At 39.1% G+C, this 20,559-nt stretch overlaps 1 protein-coding gene across 1 annotated transcript in view; it reads left to right on the top strand.

The window, feature by feature from the left end:
• Positions 1 to 20,559, top strand: part of PTPRR (protein tyrosine phosphatase receptor type R) — a 240,454-nt gene that overhangs the window by 24,395 nt on the left and 195,500 nt on the right. The window lies entirely within an intron of this gene.

Here is a 20,559-nt window from a genome sequence, read left to right as displayed (position 1 = left end):
TTCAGGATGGCCTTGCTGTTATAGTAGATAATATTCTGCACTGAGCCTCTGCCTTCTGTGATAATCTGTTCTAAGCAGATAGGGCTTAGGCTCAGTTTATATAAATAAGTAGTACCTACTGAAGATCTTTGGGCATTTGTCTCAAATTGTAACAAGTGAAGAGACCATGAAAGGAAGGGGTGTGGGGGAGAGGTAGTTTTCTGTCATTGTAATAAATAAGGTGGTTTAGGAGTAGTTGATGGATAATATTCCTAATATCATTAAACAGTCATCACCCTTTACTAATCAGTGGTTCCATTGTTTGTATTCTTTGGGTATGTAACCCAGGCTGGAGTTTCCCAGTTTATGGAGGTATCACAGTTAAAATACAGGCTGAGGTTGATGGCCTGTTTAGACTACAGTCCCTCGTAAGTTTTAAGTCACAACAGGTGGATACATATCAAAACTACAAGTCAGTAGCTAAATGGTAGTTGTTGCATTTCTCTCCCCAAATATAATAAAATATGTTGACTTTTTAGGCCAACATCATTCAGGTAAACCATGTGTGCATTTTGACAATCTCTCTATGAACCAAATGTAATTAAATCTAACAAACATTTTTCCCTTTCTTCTATTTTTTATCTACTACATATAGGACACTTTACTTGGTATTGACAATCCCAGGTCTATTCATTGACGTTTACAACTAGGATATACTGAATATTAATTACAATCCATTTGTCATTTGGGGGATCCAGAAACAGAGACAAATGAAATGAAATCTCTGGCTTTGCTTGGGAAATGTCTGAGAGAAAATGTCAGTAATTCAATAAAAAACATAAATTGAGAACACAAGATGAGCTCTTGTTACAAGTTATGTGGGTCACTTGGCCTCCTGAAATACTTGAACAAATTGTGTGCATTTACATGAGTAACAGATGTTCTGAAGGTGAAAGCCATGTACTCTGTCTGTTTGCTAAGATAAATGATGTTAATGACGTGGCTCTATCTGGATGTGCCTGTGTTAATGCTAGGGCTTGAGGAAGATATTTCCTCTGGTGACCATCATATTCCTATAGTTGTCAACTCTTAAAGTCTCTGTGAATTACTGTTGAAGAGGTTTGTTCTGTCTTCTGAGGTCATGTACTGTCTAGTTAATTTAATATTATGAAGGATAAAAGGCATCAGTGAAGAATTCTGGCAGGTCCTTTCACTTTTAGCTTATTTGTGGTTTGGAAACTCAAGAAGAAGCTGTGCTTTTTTCTTACGGGTGATGATTACATGAAGGCAATAAATAGGTGATTTTGCTGAGTTAGGCTTCCCTATTTTCTCTTGATCTAGTCTCTAACCATGCTGTGGCTATGGTACTTTGCAACAGTTGCCCGTGTTAATGTTTCCTGTAATCTATTGACATTACTCATGCATGTGTGATTTAATAGGAAAACCAGGAAAGTAAAGTTATTTTTAAATAAGTCAGTAATGTTCCGCTGTCTCAAAAAGCAGACGGTCAACGTTCAATCAAGTATCAGCTGGTTGGAAGTTTCATTCTATCCAGAAAAGAGGTTTAGAAGTGAAGTATAATGAAAGGGAGTTAACTCTGGGGACAACATGACTTTGATAGCATAATTGATGACTGTGTAGCTAAGGTGTTGATGTGTTCATATATATATATATATGAACACACACACACATATACATACGTACACACACAGACTGTATTACTTGAGGAATATTGCAGGGGAACCAAAGAATTATTTTATGGCTCAATTTATACCAAAATGAGTAGTGTTTATGACTATTAGTTTCCTGAATTAGAGAAATTACCAGGATTTATTTTTTTCAGCCAGAGTAAAAACACCATTGCCAACTTCCACTCTATGTCTGTATCTATATTATATCTGTATATCTGTATCTCCCTCTATATATGTAACTTCTAAGGTTTCCATTGAGAAGGAGAGAGGGCTTTTTTCCTCTTCCTATATTTTTCCCCCTCCCTCTTGTTTCTGACATCATTCAGACAATGAATTATAAACTGAGAAATTTAACAGGGACGTGAGAGATGTATGTGTCACCCCTCCTTTCCTGATACCCTGTTGTCTCCACAAAGCATTTCGTTAGAGCATTTGTCCACAAACGAATTTTTTCCCTTTTTCTCCTTTCTTTTATGATCAGGGAAATCTGCAGTTCATTTATTACAAGGAGAGAACAGCATAATTAGAATGTTTATCCCAAAGAATGCTAATTACATTTCAGAAGCTCGATTAAGAAGCTGTTATTCAGATTTTTGTACAAATGCAATATAGGGGGAATACGAATGTCCTCAAGGTCAGTGCTGTGGTAGGAGTCCAAAAAAAAAATGGCTTTAAACAAATGTGTGCTGGAAATTCCATAGTTATACATAAGGCTGCAAGACCATGACCTTGGGAAGTAGAGAACCGAGAGGTGTGAATGAAAATGGTAGCGTGGAAGCAGCTGTAGGCTTTTCCAGTTCAGCAAGTTCAGCCTATGTTGCTGAGTGAAGAATGTTCTAGCCTGGGAAAAGTGTGAGAAAACTGGGGCTAGGAAGGCTTTGGAATCTGAACGTAGGATTATGGCTTACTTCATAGGATGGTCTTCATAGGAAGGAAAATAAAAGGAAGAGAAAGAAGAAGGGATAAGAGGAAGGGGAGGATGATGAGAAAGGGAAATGGGAAGGGAGGAAGGAAGGGGGAGAAGAGAGAGGATAGAGTGGCAGGTCTTAGGACAGAGGGAAGACTTCTCTAAGCATGTAAGGAGATGATGGGGCGTTCCTGGAGCCTCAGATGGTCTCTGTAGGTTTTCTAGACTCCTAAAGTATCTTGTCTTGCCCACCATTCACCCAGACCAGCAGACATTCTCTGTTTTTTTGACACAAACTTTCTTTGAAAATATTTTTATCAGGCAGTTGATTTAGAAGACCTTTAAAACCAAATGCTTTGGATAACTCTGGGTTTCAGTTACATCCTGCGTTCTGTGTTATGGCTCTCTTCAGCTTGGTTCTGCTCTGGACCAGTTTTTGAGTTTCATCTTACAGGGAAAGAGATAGTTTCTAGATGTGATCTGAGGGGCTTAGAAGGTCCAGCCTTCTCATGCTTTGACACAGTAAATAAATTCTGTAGCATTTAGTGTGTTATGTGGATAAGTAATTGTTGGATGCCTTTTCAAAAGACATTGATTTCTGTTTGGAAAGATTTTATTTATTTTAGAAAGAGAGAAACAGCAGACTCTGCACTGAGTGCAGTGCCCAACGTAGGGCTCGATCCCATGACCCTTTGATCATGACCTGGAGGTGAAACCAAGAGTTGGTCGCTCAACCGAGTCACCTAGGTGCCTCCAAAGACATATTGTTTTAATCATAATTTTATGTCTGTGTAAGGAATGTCCCAAAAGGTCATTTAGCCTATGTACCTGCCATTGGAATTCTGCCATGTCAGGGAAGGTTTATTAGTTAGGAATATTTTGTGGCAAGTGACAAGAATCCAGTCCAAACTTGAGGAAATTTTGTGGTTCAAATAACAAACATTTCTGTAGTATGTGTAGCTTCAGCTATGGTTTGATCAAAGGCAAATTATTGACCACGATCCATCTCCCAGCTCTGCTTTCCCTGGGGTGACTTCATTCTCAGACAGATTCTCTTTTCTTCATCTCAACGTGGTTTCCTGAAACGCCTGGAGTTTTTTCCTTGCAGGTTCATGTTTAGTGGGAAAAAATGACCCTTTCACAACCGTCAGTAATATCCTGGGCATCTGTAGGACTAGTGCAATTGAAGTTAATTACTCACTTCATCCCTGAACAGCTTGCATCCCGGTGATAAAATTAGGTGAATTATTTCAAACCTTAACTACGTGTGCCGTCCCTAGAGCATCCATAAAAGCCCACAAGCTGTTTTTGGGAGGGGAGGTTACTTGAATAAAAATTGAGACACTGTTAACAAGCAAAGATAGAATAGATGTCAGATGCCAGTTAAATGTAAGCTAAAGCAGAGTATCTGACTTCGATTTTTATTAAGACACAGTAGCCCCTTCAGAAATAATGAGGATATGAGGACTTCAAGTTGGCCTCAGTAATGTGATTCTTACAGTGGCCCAAGGAGGCAGCAAATTTACTCCAACAGAGGAGAAAATTCAGGTGCCTGGGCTATATGTCCCACCACTCAGTTAGGATGATGATTTAGTGCAATCTGTTAGATGCACATAGATGATATTATGTTTCAAGAATGTCCCAAATTTATGAAAACCACGGTTGCCCCTGTACAGTTTTTGATGCTGCTTATATGCAGGGTGGGGGCGGGGGGAAGGGGACAAGAATGCTGTGTTGAGCTATAGTGGAGGCAGGTGCATGGGCTCATTCCTGAGCTAAGTGGCTGGCTCATGGTGGGCAACTCACAGAAAGTGTGATTCAAACACAGGCTTTGGGAAAATTATGTTATTTTATGTGAAGGGTATTGGGGTCAACTACTAAGTACTGAGCCCAAAATGCTAAATGGATGTAAGACACAAGCCTACTATAATGAAGAATGTGACTCAGATGTCTTCCAATACAGCCTTGGGACACCTGTCCTAAGTTCCTAGAAGAAATGAATATAAAAAAGCTGAGAGAAAAAATGTACTATGGTGGTATGTTTGCTAAATAATAAAATGTGTAACATTTTTCTTGATTTTCAAGTAAATGTAGTTATATTTTAGAAACTTCTTTTCTGTCCTCCTTGAAAATGGTATTTTGTCTGTAGACCCTATCAACTTTGTCATTTTTGGATTTGATCTGTGTATTAGTTGTTTATTGTTGCATAACATATTACCTCAACATTTAGCAGCTTGAAATGAGAACTAGCTATGATTTACAGAGTTTCTGAAGGTCAGGAATCTGGGAGCAGATTAGCTGTGTAGTTCTTCTGCCTCAGGGGTTAAGGCAGTCAACCTGTTAGTGGCGGCTACGTCTGCCTACTTGACTGAGCTGAGGGCTCCACTCGGAGTCTCACATGGCTGTTGGTGGGAGACTTCAGTTCCTCAACAAGTTGGCTTCCTCCAAGCATGCAAAGACTGTCATGAAGACCTAGTCTCCAGATCACATGGGAGGGGACAGCAAGGGGCATGACTACCAGGAGGCCAGTATCATTGGGGATTATCTTAGAGTTTGGGTACCACGATCTTCAAAGCAAAATTGGGGCATCTTTGTATTCTGCCATTGCTTGTTACATACTCTTACATATGAACTTTAGGAGGGGAAACTGTATGCTGAAACCAAAGGTAAATTTATAGAAATTTCATCATATAAGTCATGATGGAAGAAACTATGTCTATGAAGAAGCTTCAAGCATAAAGCATCTAAAATGCTCAGGATAAGCTTGCAGTGTTCAGATAAAGAAATTAAGGCCCCATACCAATAACTTTCTCTTGGTTCTAAAGTAAGTAGTAAGGGCTACCATCAGAATACAAATCCCAATTTGTCTGACCTCAAAACTCCAACATTTAAAATTTTACCATAAGCCCTCCTTTGCTTTGGGGAAGTATTGTACACTTTGTCAATAGACAACTTAACTTTATGGATTACATTTTATTTAAGCTAATGATAATGTTAATTTTCATCCTCTGAAAGTATACTCATTGAGACCTACAAGTTAATGTTGAAGCCTGAGAATAAGAGGTATAAGATCCATGATGGCCAGTCTAGAGATTATAATCAGAAAGGAACTACACTGTCAAATCAGATTTTGTTTTTAAGACAGTCTAGAAAAAGAAATTCTGTTATCTACTTAGAAATTTGGCTAGGTTTTTGCTCTTTTTGTAACCTAAATTAGCTTCATGTTCATCTATCAGATCTTCTATATATTATCACCTTTCTTTTTATCCCAAACATTTGCATTTTGGAAAGCTTTGTGCCTAGAGTCTCCAGATATTATCATACTCCTGCAAATTGTCTTGAAGTAGAAATTTCATTCTTGAGCTTGGCATCCCGACAGTCACAATTGTCGCCATCTGTGGCTTTTCTCCATTTCTCACTACTAAAGCAGCAAGGAGGATGCTGGAACACATTCTGGAAATGTTGGAGGTCAAGCTGAGGTCAAGCTGAGGCGATATCTGTGTGAGGTTTGGACACTGGACCGCTCAGTGCGTCTGCTTGTTGTGGATCATTTAGACTCAACATTAGAATGACTGGAGTCTTAAGAGAACTGGTTTGATGGATCATCATACTAATTGGATATTGGATATTTAGTAATATTTTTGTCTTGACTCCAAAATTCATGTACTTTCATAGAGTTTCAGAATATTTAGAAATATAAGAGAAGGAAAAATAGGAATAAAAGTAACCCTTAGCTGTTAGATAATAATGTCATATTGATACATGTATCTGTATAGTCTCATATACGTAGATATAGATTACAGATATATGGAATCTGCATACATAAAGCTTGCAGCATTAATTTAATTTATTTTATTTTAGAGAAAGCATGAGACAAAGAAAAATCTTGAGCTAGGGGGACAAGGGGAGGGAGAAGCAGACTCTCTGCTGAGCAGGGAGCCCAATGCGGGAGTTGACCCCAGGATCCTGGGATCATGACCTGAGCCAAAGGCAGAGGCCTAAACATATTAATCAATATAAATAAAATTTTGGACATTTTTAAAAAGCATCATTTTTAACAACTGCTAAAAATTCCATTGTATGGAATGGAGATTATTTGGAAATGTATACAATACCATTGTATGGTAAATAGATTTTACCATTTTATGTATTGATTTACATTCCAAACACACTCAGTGGTTTAAACCAGTTAATTCTGAGGAGAAATAAATGTTGCCTGTGACTAACAAACATAGTATTCTTTTCATTGCAACTGCCTGATTAATATTATTGAGAAATTTAGAGAGCTTATCCTAAGGGAAACTATTCCTTTTATGAAATCCATATGTAGTTATAATATGGGGTCTATTTTTTTTTTTTTTTCGCTTGGCCAAATTATTTATGTTCCATCAACCTTTAATCTAAAGCAAGGGAAGTATTTCCAGCAGCCAAAGAAGTTAGTAGGACAAAAAAGAGGATATTCTGTTAAGAACACACAACATGTTGTATTTCAAGATTTTTCATTGAGGAAATTAGAAAGTGCTGTATGTCTTCATGTGGGCACCTAAAAACTTGTTGTAATCTAAAATTTCCCCAATAGTGGAAAAAGAAATGGTGTCTGCAGATGAACAAAGAGGGTATCTTTCCTTTGGAGCTAATTTTTTCTTGTCAGATCTCTCTCTAAAAATGATGCTATGGATTTTCTGGTTGTTAAGAACTGTTCTCTTGTACCTTCTATGAGTGACTTTGTCCCTTTTTCTTTCTTTCTTTTCCTTCTTTCTTTCTCTATTTCTATCTAATTATAAATCCTATGAAGCATGCTTAGGGTTTCTGTTTGTTTTGTTGTGATTATAAAATGTTCCACTTTAAAATCTAACTGCGAGTGGATAATTATGTTGGGCTTTCTGGGCTTCTGACCCTGCCTGGGCGTGATGGGTTTGGTGCCCTTTAGCAAATGCCTTAGTTCCCTCAGCTTGATCGCTATAGCTCTGATGGCAGAAACAATTTGTCCCTTTGTCTTGTTTAGGAAAACACAGGAGCTTAAAGCCTTTGGAAGGTTCTCTCCCAGGCAAAATTGCGAAGCTTCCTCATTGGCAGCTTTTACCTTTAGTAACTGAGTATAGCATAGCTGCAGTTTCATACCCGGAGTGACCACAGGGCAACCCCCTGCCCTGTCATCCTTTCCCTTCCAAACCGCATGTTTCCATGAGCCAAGCCTGTTCTAGCAAACCCCACTCCTCACCCCAAATGTAAAGGCAAAATATCTCCTGTGTCTCTCTCCTCTGCTCTTTACTCTCCATACTTCGTTTATGACATGTCTGGCCATCGGATGTGAACATGGGGCATGTTTCCGGCACCAAGTACTTCTGGGCCACCAGCTGCAGAGGGAGAGGGGGGTGTCCTGCGATTTCACTCAGTTCTGACACTATCTACTTGGAGATCAGATCTGCTAACTTACTATATTGCCAGGGAGTTCCTTTTTTTTTTTTTTTTTTTTTCAAAGATTTTATTTATTTATTTGACAGGCAGAGATCACAAGTAGGCAGAGAGGCAGGCAGAGAAAGAGGAAGCAGGCTCTCCGCTGAGCAGAGAGCCCGATGCGGGGCTCGATCCCAGGACCCTGAGATCATGACCTGAGCTGAAGGTGGAGGCTTTAACCCACTGAGCCACCCAGACGCCCCTGCCAGGGAATTCTAAAAGCTATTACGAGTCGGGCATAGGGAAGCAGAAGAGAGGCATCGGACAAATAGGAGGGACATGGGACAGAGGGAACGGGTGCAGAGCTTCCCCGTCTTCTCTGTTCTGTCAGCACCACCCTGTGTTCGCCAGCCCAGAAGTTCTCCAAACTCCATTCTTTGTGTTTTTTATGGAGGCTTCCTTATGTAGACATGCCAGATTAAATCATTGGTCATTGACTTTTCTTCACCCTCCAGCTCCCCTCCTCTTCCTAGAACATGAGGGGTGGGACTGAAGGCTCTGATCACTTGGTTGGTTCCCTTGGCCCCCTGACTGCCCACCTTTGGAGTGTTTCCAAAAGTCACCTTATTAACATAAAACCAATGGCAAGGGCTTGTTATGAATAATGAAGGAGACCTCGTTCAACTCTATGGCTCTGGAAACGAAATAATATGGCTAAAGATGTCCCTATTGCTGTTGGATAGGAAACTATAAGAGTTTTAGGAGCTTTGTGCCAGGAACTGTGGATGAAGACAAAACAAATTTTTTTTTAAAAATTATAAATCACAACATCATTGTGCCACATATCATTGTCTTTTTATAATGAGGTTGGTCATAATCTTGTGCTTTAAATCTTTTCCAAATTTTGTTTTTAAGGTATGAACGTATAATCCAGACATTATCCTCGTACCAAGTTATTTCTTTCATTACCTGTGTGCCATATTTGGGTCATTTGAGTTCAGAAAAATAAGTCAAGAGGACATCATCTATTTCACATTTGTCCATTTAGCCAACATTTTCACATGATTTCGTCTTTTTACTTAAACAGTAAGTTAGCAACAGATAAGTTCAAAGAAGAAAGAAGAAGAAGAACTATTTTTGCGGGATAGGCCACCTATTCACTGACAATCGCTAAGATTGCAGGAGGAGATGTGTTTGTGAGATTTGTTTGCTGCCCTCCCTGGAAATGACAGCCACCTGACATGAATTCCAAGAAATCCTGAGGATATGCAACCAACAATCGGGGCTAAGAATCTGTCTTATTCTACATTTCCTGAATTGCATTTATTAATATCATCCAATCAATTATTCTGAATGTCTTGGGGTTTTACATGTGTTTGTGTGTCTGTAGTTCAAAAAACCTCTTAATTATCTCATGTTCCTAGTATGAACCTAGTGAAGCTGCTTTGTTTAAGAATTTGATAATTTTTCCTGCCTAAAAACATGACAGCTGGAATTGGTATTTAACCAGAACAAGCTCCTGTTGGTTCTTTGTGCTTTAAGCACATGTTGCTCTCTCTCTCTCTCTCTTTTTTAGAACTGGTCCGTTTTTTAAATAGGACACATTGGGCAGCAAATAGCAAAATCTATGTTGAACAGGCCATTAGGCAAATTCTTTGAATGTAGGCTTTTTAAAAATCAGCAATCTTTTTTTTAATTGTCAAATGAATAAAAAAGAAAATCTCATGTGTGACAAGTGATGGTGACAACTATATTCTTAAGCATAATTTTTTTGAAATTATAAGATCAAATGAATAAAATCAAGTCTACACCAGGCGGGATTATGAGAAATAGCTAAGTTAAAGGACTTGGTGCGTTTTGGTATAAGTCATAGAAGACTAGAGAAAAATATGTGATTAATATCTGTAAGGAGCTAAGAATAGAAACAACTGGATTTTTAGACGTGCAGATTTGTTGAATGGACACCTAGGTACTCCTTGCTCCTTGCAACTTTCATTTGTTCAAAAATATTATTGCCTACTTTCTATGTTTTAGACAGTAAAGCAGACTTGGGATAGAAAATTAAAAGATAAGATCACTGCAGCTCTGTAGTTCACATGCTAATAGGAAAAAGACAATAAAATAAGTAAACAACTGAACACAGTTTCAGGTGGTGCTAAGTACAATGACAAAAACAGAGTTCAGGTGGCAGAGAGAGCGTGGTGGGAACGAGACAGTTTTGGATCTTGAGGGATTCTGTTGGATATTCAAGGGTACTTAAGGATTGGGTCAAAGTATAGCTCCTAAATGGAAGTCATGTAGTGGAAGACTAGCTTTGGAGTCGGCAGAACTGTGTTGGAATCTCAAATCTGGCACTTACAAATTGTGTTTTTTGCCCAGGGACTTGCTTACTATCTCTGTATTTCAGTTTCCTCAACTGTAAAAATGTAATACTAATAAAACCCATCTTGTGGAATTTTGGGGAACTTGTTGAGATAAAGGAGTCAAAGCACTTAGCATCAGGCCTGACACATAGTCAGGTCCTTATAAAAATCAGCTGCTATTATTAGCATTATATGGAACAACGGAAAATATAACTTCTGAGTCTTAGTACCAAGAATACTTGTATTTCTCCTGAGCCACTCGTTGGCTTGTAATTATATCTTTTAAATGCTGTGAATCATGTTTCCTTCTTTCTCTTCCTGCTGAGAGCCAAATTTGCGGTCCACCTCTAGCAAATATAGAGAACTTTATGGAGTGCCTTATTTATTTTGTGAACTAACTTCATTTTTGGCTGCATGTTTGCTTTCTTCAGTCATTTTCCTTCTAATTCAATTTCCTCATTTCCTTACTTTTTATTCAGTTTTATTTTGTATTGTAGGTGTTTTCATAAGCTGCTATAAATTCTGTCTGTAGTGCATCTGCCTAAACAGTCACTATGACAAAATAGCCATCAGTATTGGACAGGTTGAGTCTGAATGTCACACAGCAAGAAATCCGTTGAAGGTAGAATGTGTATACTCGTGAGGTTTAAGAAAACAAGAAAATATAGTTCATATGAAAGGAAAACAAGGTGTACAATGGTCTGTTGACTCTCTGCTCTGCAGGCCAATCCCAGTGTAAAGGACCAATGTTCATTCTCTTTCTGAGCAGATTAAGAGAGTGGAAACAGATGGTTTTAGAAGGAGACCTCCTGGATTCATATGTCTGTTTGGCCATTGACTACCGTTGAGATCTTGGGTGAATCAGGAATGTTTCTGAGTCTTTGTTTTTTCATGTTAATGGTGATTGTCATACCTGACTAGGCTACTTCCTTTGATTCTTTCTAGAACAATGGATTTGTTCCAGAAGGCTTGACACATGGTCATAATGTCAGCTGTCACAGTAGTGGTGGTGGTGATGATGATGATGATACTCAGCAGAATTGTCTATTTTAATCTCTGATCCTGGGATAGAATCTCTGCATTGTAACAGCCTCCTGCCCTGTTGTAGATATCTAGGAGGTACCCTTCGCATGTTTAAGCCAACAGCGTCCTGTGAAGCTGCACATCACAAGGCTTGCACAGTACCATATGGTCGCCCTGACTAGAACCTCGCTTATATACTAATTACCTTATATGCTAATTACCTGGGTTCTTGACATCTTCCCTTCCTGAGTACCTACTTTGTTCTACCAACTAGCAATTCAGGTCTTCTGAGCCTGGAGATCTGCCTTATGACTTGTTTTGTCTTTGAACTCGGATCTCGCAGCCAGCCCTCACCTCTACCTCTACCTCTGACCATCTTTTCCATCAGCCAGAATGTGCTAACACCGGCTCTGTGGTCACCTCTGGTCACGGGCTCCCAGGTGCATCTCTTTGTTTTCACCTAAAATTTTCCGAAGTATGGGGCTCCTGGGTGGCTCAGTCAGTGAAGCATCTGACTCTTGATTTCCACTCAGGTCATGATCTCAGGGTCCTGGGATCGAACCCTACGTTGGTCTCCCTGCTCAGCAAGAAGTCTGCTTGAGGATTTCTCTCCTTCTCCCTCTGCCCCTCCCCCTCCCCCTTCTCTTGTGCTTGCTTTCTCTCTCTCTCAAATAAATAAATAAATATAAAATTTTCTGAAGTAAAATAATGTGTTGATTGCCTTTAGGATCTTAGCATTAGCTGTATTGTCAGGAAACTCTGTTATAAAGAAGATTTTTTTTTGAAGGTATTATTAACCCAAATGCAGAATAACTGAATGATAACCCAATAATTTATTAATAGCCTAATAATTTATTCCCAATTTATTAGGGAAGATCAGGTAAGAAGGATTCCACACATATAAACACATACTCCAGGTAATTGAAGTTACCTTTATAATTGTGTAGGGATGTAAATCTTTCTAATTTATACTATACACTTCTCTATTTTAAATACATATATATTTTGTTGTTTTAAAACTTGGTCATGCTTACTCTACAACTGGCTTTTCTTAAAAATAGAAAGTCATAGATGTACCTCAGAGTCTTTTTTAAAATTTTTATTTATTTGATTTCTTTCTTTTCAGTGTTCCAGAATTCATTGTATATGCACCACACCCAGTGCTGCATGCAATGCATGCCCTCTACAATACCCACCACCAGGCTCACCCAACCTCCCATGGCCCCTCCCCTCCAAAACCCTTTGTTAGTTCCTCAGAGTCTACAGTTTTTCATGGTTCACCTTCCCCTCCAGTTTTCCCCAACTCCCTTCTCCTCTCCATCCCCCCATGTCCTCTGTGTTATTCCTTATGCTCTACAAATAAGCAAAACCATAGATAATTGACTTTCTCTGCTTGACTTATTTCACTCAGCATAATCTCTTCCTACTGGAAGAGATCCATGTTGATACAAAACCATCCATGTGATACAAAAGTTGGGTATTCATCCTTTCTGATGGAGGCATAATACTCCATTGTATATATGGACCATATCTTCTTTATCCATTCGTCCACTGAAGGGCATCTTCGTTCTTTCCACAGTTTGGCGACTGTGGCCACCGCTGCTATGAACATTGGGGTACGTATGGCCCTTCTTTTCACTACATCTGTATTTTGGGGGGTAAATACTCAGTAGTGCAATTGCAGGGTCATACGGAAGCTCTATTTCTAATTTCTTAAGGAATCTCCACACTGTTTTCCAAAGTGGCTGCACCAACTTGCATTCCCACCAACAGTGTAAGAGGGTTCCCCTTTCTCCACATCCTCTCCAACACATGTTGTTTACTGTCTTGTTAATTTTGGCCATTCTGACTGGTGTAAGGTGGTACCTCAATGTGGTTTTGATTTGAATCTCCCTGATGGCTAGTGATGATGAACATTTTTTCATGTGTCTGTTAGCCATTTGTATGTCTTCATTGGAGAAGTGTCTGTTCGTGTCTTCTGTCCATTTTTTGACGTGATTATCTGCTTTGTGTGTGTTGAGTTCGAGGAGTTCTTTGTAGGTCTTGGATATCAGCCCTTTGTCTGTAGTGTCATTTGCGAATATCTTCTCCCATTCCGTGGGTTGCCTCTTTGTTTTGTTGAGTGTTTCCTTTGCTGTGCAGAAGGTTTTGATCTTGATGAAGTCCCAAAAGTTCATTTTTGCTTTTGTTTCCTTTGCCTTTGGAGACATGTCTTGAAAAAAGTTGCAGTGGCCAATGTTGAAGAGGTTACTGCCTATGTTCTCCTCTTGGATTCTTATGGATTCCTGCCTCATGCTGTACCTCAGAGTGTTCAGATATAAATTTGATTTGTTTCTTTTAAGTAATTGCCTAATTTTCAAGTTTATATATACACCATACTTTCTTAAACTACTCCTCAGATTACATCTGAGGTTGTTTGTACACTCATCAAACAAACTACATCCAGGTTGTTTGTAGTTTTCTTACTTTGTGTATATATTTCATAGTTGCCACAATAAAACTGCCACAATAAATATCTTGTATAATATACCCTTGGAGAAAAAGGAACATATATATGTATGTACCTATAATGTATGTTTATATACATAAATGTATACTGTTTGTTCATTCATATATTTTACACATATGAATAAAAGATTTTAAAAACAGAGATTATTTAAACTATTTTAATTAATATATCACCAAATTTTTGTTTTCTGAAGAGTTGTAGCAATTCACCTTCCTACCCATAACATAAGAGTGCCTGACTGATTCGAAGTCTGCCCAGCAGCAGCAGTTGTCGTTCCTCATTTCTGCAGACCAAGGGAGTAAAAGTTGTACTTCATTATTGCTTCCATTTGCATTTCCACGATGATATAAAGGACTGAACATCCCTCATGTGTTGGTAATTTGGATTCCCTCTCATGCAGTTGCTTATTCATAACTTGCATATCAGGTTAATTTTTTTTTTTTTAACAATTTGTAGAAGCTCTTTGCTTATTGGGACATAATTGCTTTGTCTGCCGTTTGGGTTGCATTTATTTCTTCCCAGACTGTCATTTCTCTTTTTTATGGTGTCTTTTGCTATACAAATCTTTAATTGGTTTGTGTTCAGATGATTACATTTGCCTCCTTTTAAAAACAACCTTTGTGAAGGGCTTTTTCTTTTTCTGTTTAACAATGTATCTCTTTTTTTTTTTTTTTCTGTTTAACAATATATCATGGTCATTCTTACAAAGGCAGATTTAACATTCTCATTTGTCTTTCCCTAGTTTCTTCACACACGTGGATACACTTATGCTTGTGTAGTTCTACGTAAGTGAGAAATCATTAATTTCATTTTTTATTGCATTCATTATTGTTTAATTTTTTTGTGGCTTTCCCTCTCCTCCTTCCCTTTACCTGCTTCATCTTCTGTTGAAGCCCCATATCCTCTGAGCACTCACACTAGAATCGAAGGTGTATCCTTTGGTTTATTCTCTTTACACTCACATAATCACACAAACATATATAAGCACATGTGTGCACACTCACCTATAAATATGTGCATATATACACACATATACCTATAGTAGGATTTTTTCACTTTGTGTTCCACAAAAATAATATAATATTCTAGATACTTCCCTGCTTTTTTCCCCCTTTCTTTCCCATTGATGGAAAACTTCTAATCAATGGTCATGATGGTCATGATTGATTCTTTCTAATGGTGCATATAGCTTCATGGTGTTGTTATACCACAATTTATGCAACCACTCCTGCATTAATACTAATTCACATTGTTTCCACGCTTGTTTTTGGTCCTGTGAATAATGTTGTAAAAACATTTTGGTACATATGCTGCTACATACTAATGCTTTTATTTCTGTGGAATGGATGCCCAAAAGTAAGATTGCTATGTTGAGATAATATATAACTGAATTTTTCTCAACAGTAGTAGGAACTTCCATTTTTTACCAGTAAGTGCTAATGTAGCCACCGTCCGTCTCTATCAGCAACAGTGTTATCACTCTGTTTGTGTGTGTGATGATAGGTGTAAATTTATATCTCATTATTGCTTCTAGGTTTTTTTTTAAGGCTTAAAAAAAATTATTAAGCTTCTAGTTTCTTTCAAAAGAATAACTTGACTTTTTTGAATATTCCAGATTGGTTTTCTTCCTTGATCGTATTGGGCAGTCTGTCATTCTTTGTGAGTTTCTGACCTTCTTTCTGAGTATCTCAGTGTCACTGTGCTTGACTCCAGTGGTCTCCCAAGTGATACCTCCGCCCTCCCTACTTGGTTGTCACTGTTATGTTTGAAAAGTTTGGACATGGAAACCAGAAGACTGTACTTGCTCAAAACATTTAATCATCAGTCAATAGAACTCTCAGTGAAGGCCCAACGAGTACTATTTATTATTTTAGCCTGGTATTTCAGTGAGTATTCAGTTCTTCAGAAGAATTTGTTTTCTAAAATGTGACTTTGTTGGGGCACCTGGGGGACTCAGTCGGTTAAGCCACTGCCTTTGGCTCAGGTCATGATCCCAGAGTCCTGGGATCAAGTCCCATATCAGGCTTCCCCTGCTTTGCTTCAGCCTCTCCCCCTGCTTGTACTCTCTCTCTGTCAAATAAATAAATAAAATCTTTTTTTTTTTAAAGATGACTTTGTCAATAAAGAGTAGTTAAAAGGATTCTGTCCTGTAAAACCATTGGCCATTGATGTCAGTCTATGTGGGGATATTAATAGCCTCAGAACTCACTTATCATATAACAAGGAAAATTTCTAACCTCAGATCACCAGCTTAGAAAAGGGAGATCATTTCCATGGTGACTGACAGATTCTTTATTTTGTCACTAGCTCTCCCTACATCCTGACACTGCATCACTAACATTTACAAAGACTTTGGTCTTTAGGGTGTCTTATATGTTGGCTTCTGGGAAAATAAATGTTCCTTTCTGACTATGTCCCTGGTATACTCTTACGGGAAGAGTATAGCCTAAACAGATGACTCCAGCAGAAGACAGTAGAGATAGCCCACAGAGGGAAGGAGGACATAGGATGAGTGTGGTCCTATCCATCCCGCACTCTCTCAGGAAATCAAATTCTCATTGAAGGATCTCAAGTATTTTGGTTCTCTAGGTTCAAGCATAGTGAGAAAATCATTCAGCTCTCTTAAAGACTTCTCATCAGTGATTTAAATTCCTTGTGCTTTAATTTTAGAGTCAACAAAACTGACTTCTTTTCATGCCTGGGCCTCCATCCTGTTTAACTTCAGGATGAAAATACTCCCCGAAATGGGTCTTACAAACCTTGGTTCCTATGCAGTCATTTCTCATTGTCAATAAAATCACCGCATATCCAGATTTTCCAGGCATCTTGACTGGCCTGAATTGCTGTCTCAGGGTTCCATTATTCCTGGGCACTGATGAGAGGGAGTGAGTCTCAAAGCTCATTTCCAAATCTGGAAAGTTGGCAACCTGATCAGTTTATCACACAGTGAAGTCTGACTTGTTGCAACTATTGATTTCAAAATTCATACGAGTGCTCCTAGAGGAAGTGGTCGGATCCACCACCTGTCCAATTCACTCATTGTGCACAGAGGCTCAGAAATATGAGGTGGCGTCCTTGAGACTGAAAGTTCATCAGGATCTTGAATCAGATACCGATCTGAATCTCAATATTTGCATGAAAAATTAGGATATTAACATCTGCTCCATTTCACCCATAAGGATTTTAATGATGAAGTGAATTGATGTATGTGAAAAATCCTTTGAAATATTTGTTATGCATAAATTCAGGTATCGTAAAATTGTTTGAACGTTCAGTGTTATTTTTCTTCCAGTAAGAACATCAGAAATCTCTGGATGGATTATAATAGTTACCATTTATTGAGTTACTATCTATGAACAGGCCTCTACCAAATTTATCTCATTTAGGTATTTTCTTTTCTTGTTTTTTAAGATTTTATTTATTTATTTGACATAGAGATCACAAGTAGGAAGAGAGGCAGGGGGAGAAAGAGGGGAAAGCAGGCTCCCTGCTGAGCAGAGAGCCCGATGCAGGGCTGGATCCCAGGACCCTGAGATCATGACCTGATCCAAAGGCAGAGGCTTAACCCACTGAGCCACCCAGGTGCCCCACATTTAGAGAGTTTCATTATCATACCTCTACCCTGGCCCCCAAAATACTGGAATAGTTGAGTTGGAAGACATCAGGATGTTTCTGCCACTGTTTCTTTGAAAGACTTTTAAGATGGGCAATAAGTGATGTGCCAGGCTCTGGAGTCAGGCTTTGAACTCTGGCCGACCCTTTGCAGTGAACTTGCCTGCCTTTATGAAACCTATTTAACGTGTCATTATAGGATGTTCTGTAGAAATAAGAGTAACTAATTTTACAAACATGAAATAAAAGTTGTATCTGAACCTGAATTCTATTATATCTGCATTTTGGATAACCTTTAAAAAATAAAATGAACTTTTAAAAAACTTAGGTATCACTGTAATTCTGTTCATAGGCTATGAAAAATTTACATGACTGCAGCAATAAACACTAAGATTACTCAATTTATTTTCATTATTTTCTGTTCATAAAGACTAAGTCTGTCGTTTTAAAAGTCATGTTCAAAAGAGCCACTCTGAGAGCCATTATTGTTACCTCTCCAGACTCTTCCAGCCTTCCCCACTGTGGAAAGGAGGCCTGATGGAAATGAGGCCAAAGCATGATAGGAGGTAACAAGAGATGCCCTCCCTGTTTGAAAATACTCTAACAGCTTGTCACGGTCTAAACTTCCATTAGCATAGAATAATTTACTCTAATAATGCCACCACGTTTCCACAATGTCTGGGATGAATAAAGTCTTTATATTCAACAACACTCAGCTCCTGAGAGATTCCCCATATAATTTTTCCAAATATTGCCAACAAAGGATTTATGTGTACAGCATGCCTTAATGCTACTGGCATGATAATGTATATTGCTGTACATGATAGGCTATGTGGATCTGGAGTTTGTCCTGAGGGAATGAATGAGTCTTCAGATATATAATTTTGCCCTCAAAGAGAAAGAGTGACCAAGGCTTGGAAAATCCTCTAAGAAGAGCTAAGTGAGACCAGGGGCTGGGAGAGATCTGAGCAGTCAGAGTGCACATACAGGGATTTGGTAGAGGGATGTTCTACAGACAAAGAGCTCCTCTATCCAGCCTTCTCTCAGGTTGCCTTTGCTGCTGTTGAATTTTTTGGCAATCCAATAGCCAGAGGGGTCATAAGCTCATAATCTGTGAGCTGAAGTCAGTCTATTGGCCCTAAGGGTGAGCAAGGAATTGATGGGGAATGCTGTCAAGCAGGGCCTCCCACCCACTCTGCACTGGCCCCACTACTGGCACATTCTTCACCCCTTGGGTGTCTTGCCTGGCTCCTGAGATCTTTTGAGTTTGTGGCATTGGTTTTGAATTTCAGAGTCTACTGATCCTGTGTATCCCAAGTGTTGGTGGTATTTTTAACCTCTTCCAAAATTTGTTCATGTCCTTTGCCTGTTTTTCAAGATCTCACTTTACATGTCCTCTGCTCAGTGAATGTGCTAATACTGTGAAAACTGGTGGAAATATGGTTGTACATCTTTGTGGAATCAGAAGACTGCTGAATCCCATAAGCCCACATTCTGAAGCTGCAATCATTGAGGCCTTCTTTAACAAGGATTAGTAACACAGTGTGTGTATTGGACATGATGGTTGTCAGGATGGCTTAAGGGCAGTGGGCTTTTCCAGAAGCCTCTCACTCTTCTGACATTCTGGTGACAGGAGGTTGTACTATAAATGGAACATTTTCACAATGTTGGAAGCATCTGTTTCCCCAGTCTTTGAGGCAATAGGGTATGACAATTATACTTAATGATGTTCATTGTTCCCTTGGAGCTGCTAATTCACTGAGGGTATATAGAAAACTTAATCTTGTGATCATTGCAAATCCAGGGAATGTAGGGTAACAATAAAAGAGTAACAGAAACAACAATTTCTACCATTTTTCAGGCTCCCACTCTTCATAAAGCATGATGGCATGGACTTTCATTCTCCTATCTCATAACGCTATGGGATATTATTACTCTCATTTTACAGATAATGACATGGAGTCTCCTCCATGGTGGTTGTCACACAAAAAAGTACCTCGTTTGATTTTAGAGACAGTATTCTTTCCACCATGTAGCTCTGCATCCCTTTTCATCTTTGGGCTTTGGGAAAGGTCTTGTCAGGACTGGAGATAATTGGCAACTGTCCTCCTGGGCTCACAGCAAGAGAATTAATTCATACAGGGAAGGTCAAAGGTCTTCTTACAGATAGTAGTTTCCCTTGGCTCCAGAGAGCTCTGAAGTTCATGGCCTGGGTCTGGTGATAGTTTCCACTGTGATGCTCCCATGGTCTGCTCTGAATCATAGCATCCAGAAGAGGTTGCTCGGCTTTTTGGAAAGTTCTGTGTTGCTGTATTAGTTTCCTATGGCTGCTGGAACAAATTTCCATAAGTATAATGGCTTAACACAATACATCTATTATCACATAATTTTGGGGGTCAGAAGTCCAAAATCTCACTGGGCTGAAGTCAAGGTGTCCACATGGCTAGTTTCTCCTAGAGGGCAATTAGGGAGAAATTTGTTCCTTGCCTTTATTTAGCTTCAAGAGGCCACCTGTGTTCCTTGGTTGCTGGCTCCCTTCTAGCAATGGCATCCTTTTGACCTGTCTCTCTCTTTGACTCTCCGCTTGTAAGTGCTCTTGCGGTTACATTGAGCCCACCTGGAAAATCTGGGATAATTTTCTATCTCAAGATATTCAGTCACATCTGTAAAGTACCTATGTAAAGTAGCATTCATAGGATTAAGATATTGACGTCTTTGGGTGCGGGCTGTTCAACCCACCACAGTCACTGACTGACCCTGGTGATTTCTCCACTGGTAACGACATGACTTTGGATAGCTCAGAACTACCCCAGCATCTCCTGGGACACTGAATTCAGAGGTTCCCTCATGTGTATCTCTTTAAGGCAAGAGTATAACTGACCAGGCCAACTTATGCCCTTGCTATCAGATGGGGCTTATGCTTTGGTGGACCCCAAGCTGGATGCAGCCCCAAGATACACTTTAAATAGTCCTCAGTGCCTTTTTTCCCCTTAAGTTAGGAATTTTACACAAAAAAGATGTGCATATGAGATATTTCTTTAAGAATTGGGAGATCTAGGGGCACCTGGGTGGCTCAGT

Source organism: Mustela putorius, unplaced genomic scaffold (genome assembly GCF_011764305.1).
Source record: "Mustela putorius furo isolate JIRA1106 unplaced genomic scaffold, ASM1176430v1.1 tig00537227_pilon_pilon_pilon, whole genome shotgun sequence".
Classification (NCBI taxonomy): Eukaryota; Metazoa; Chordata; class Mammalia; order Carnivora; family Mustelidae; genus Mustela; species Mustela putorius.
This window is presented reverse-complemented; position numbering and strand designations above follow the sequence as displayed.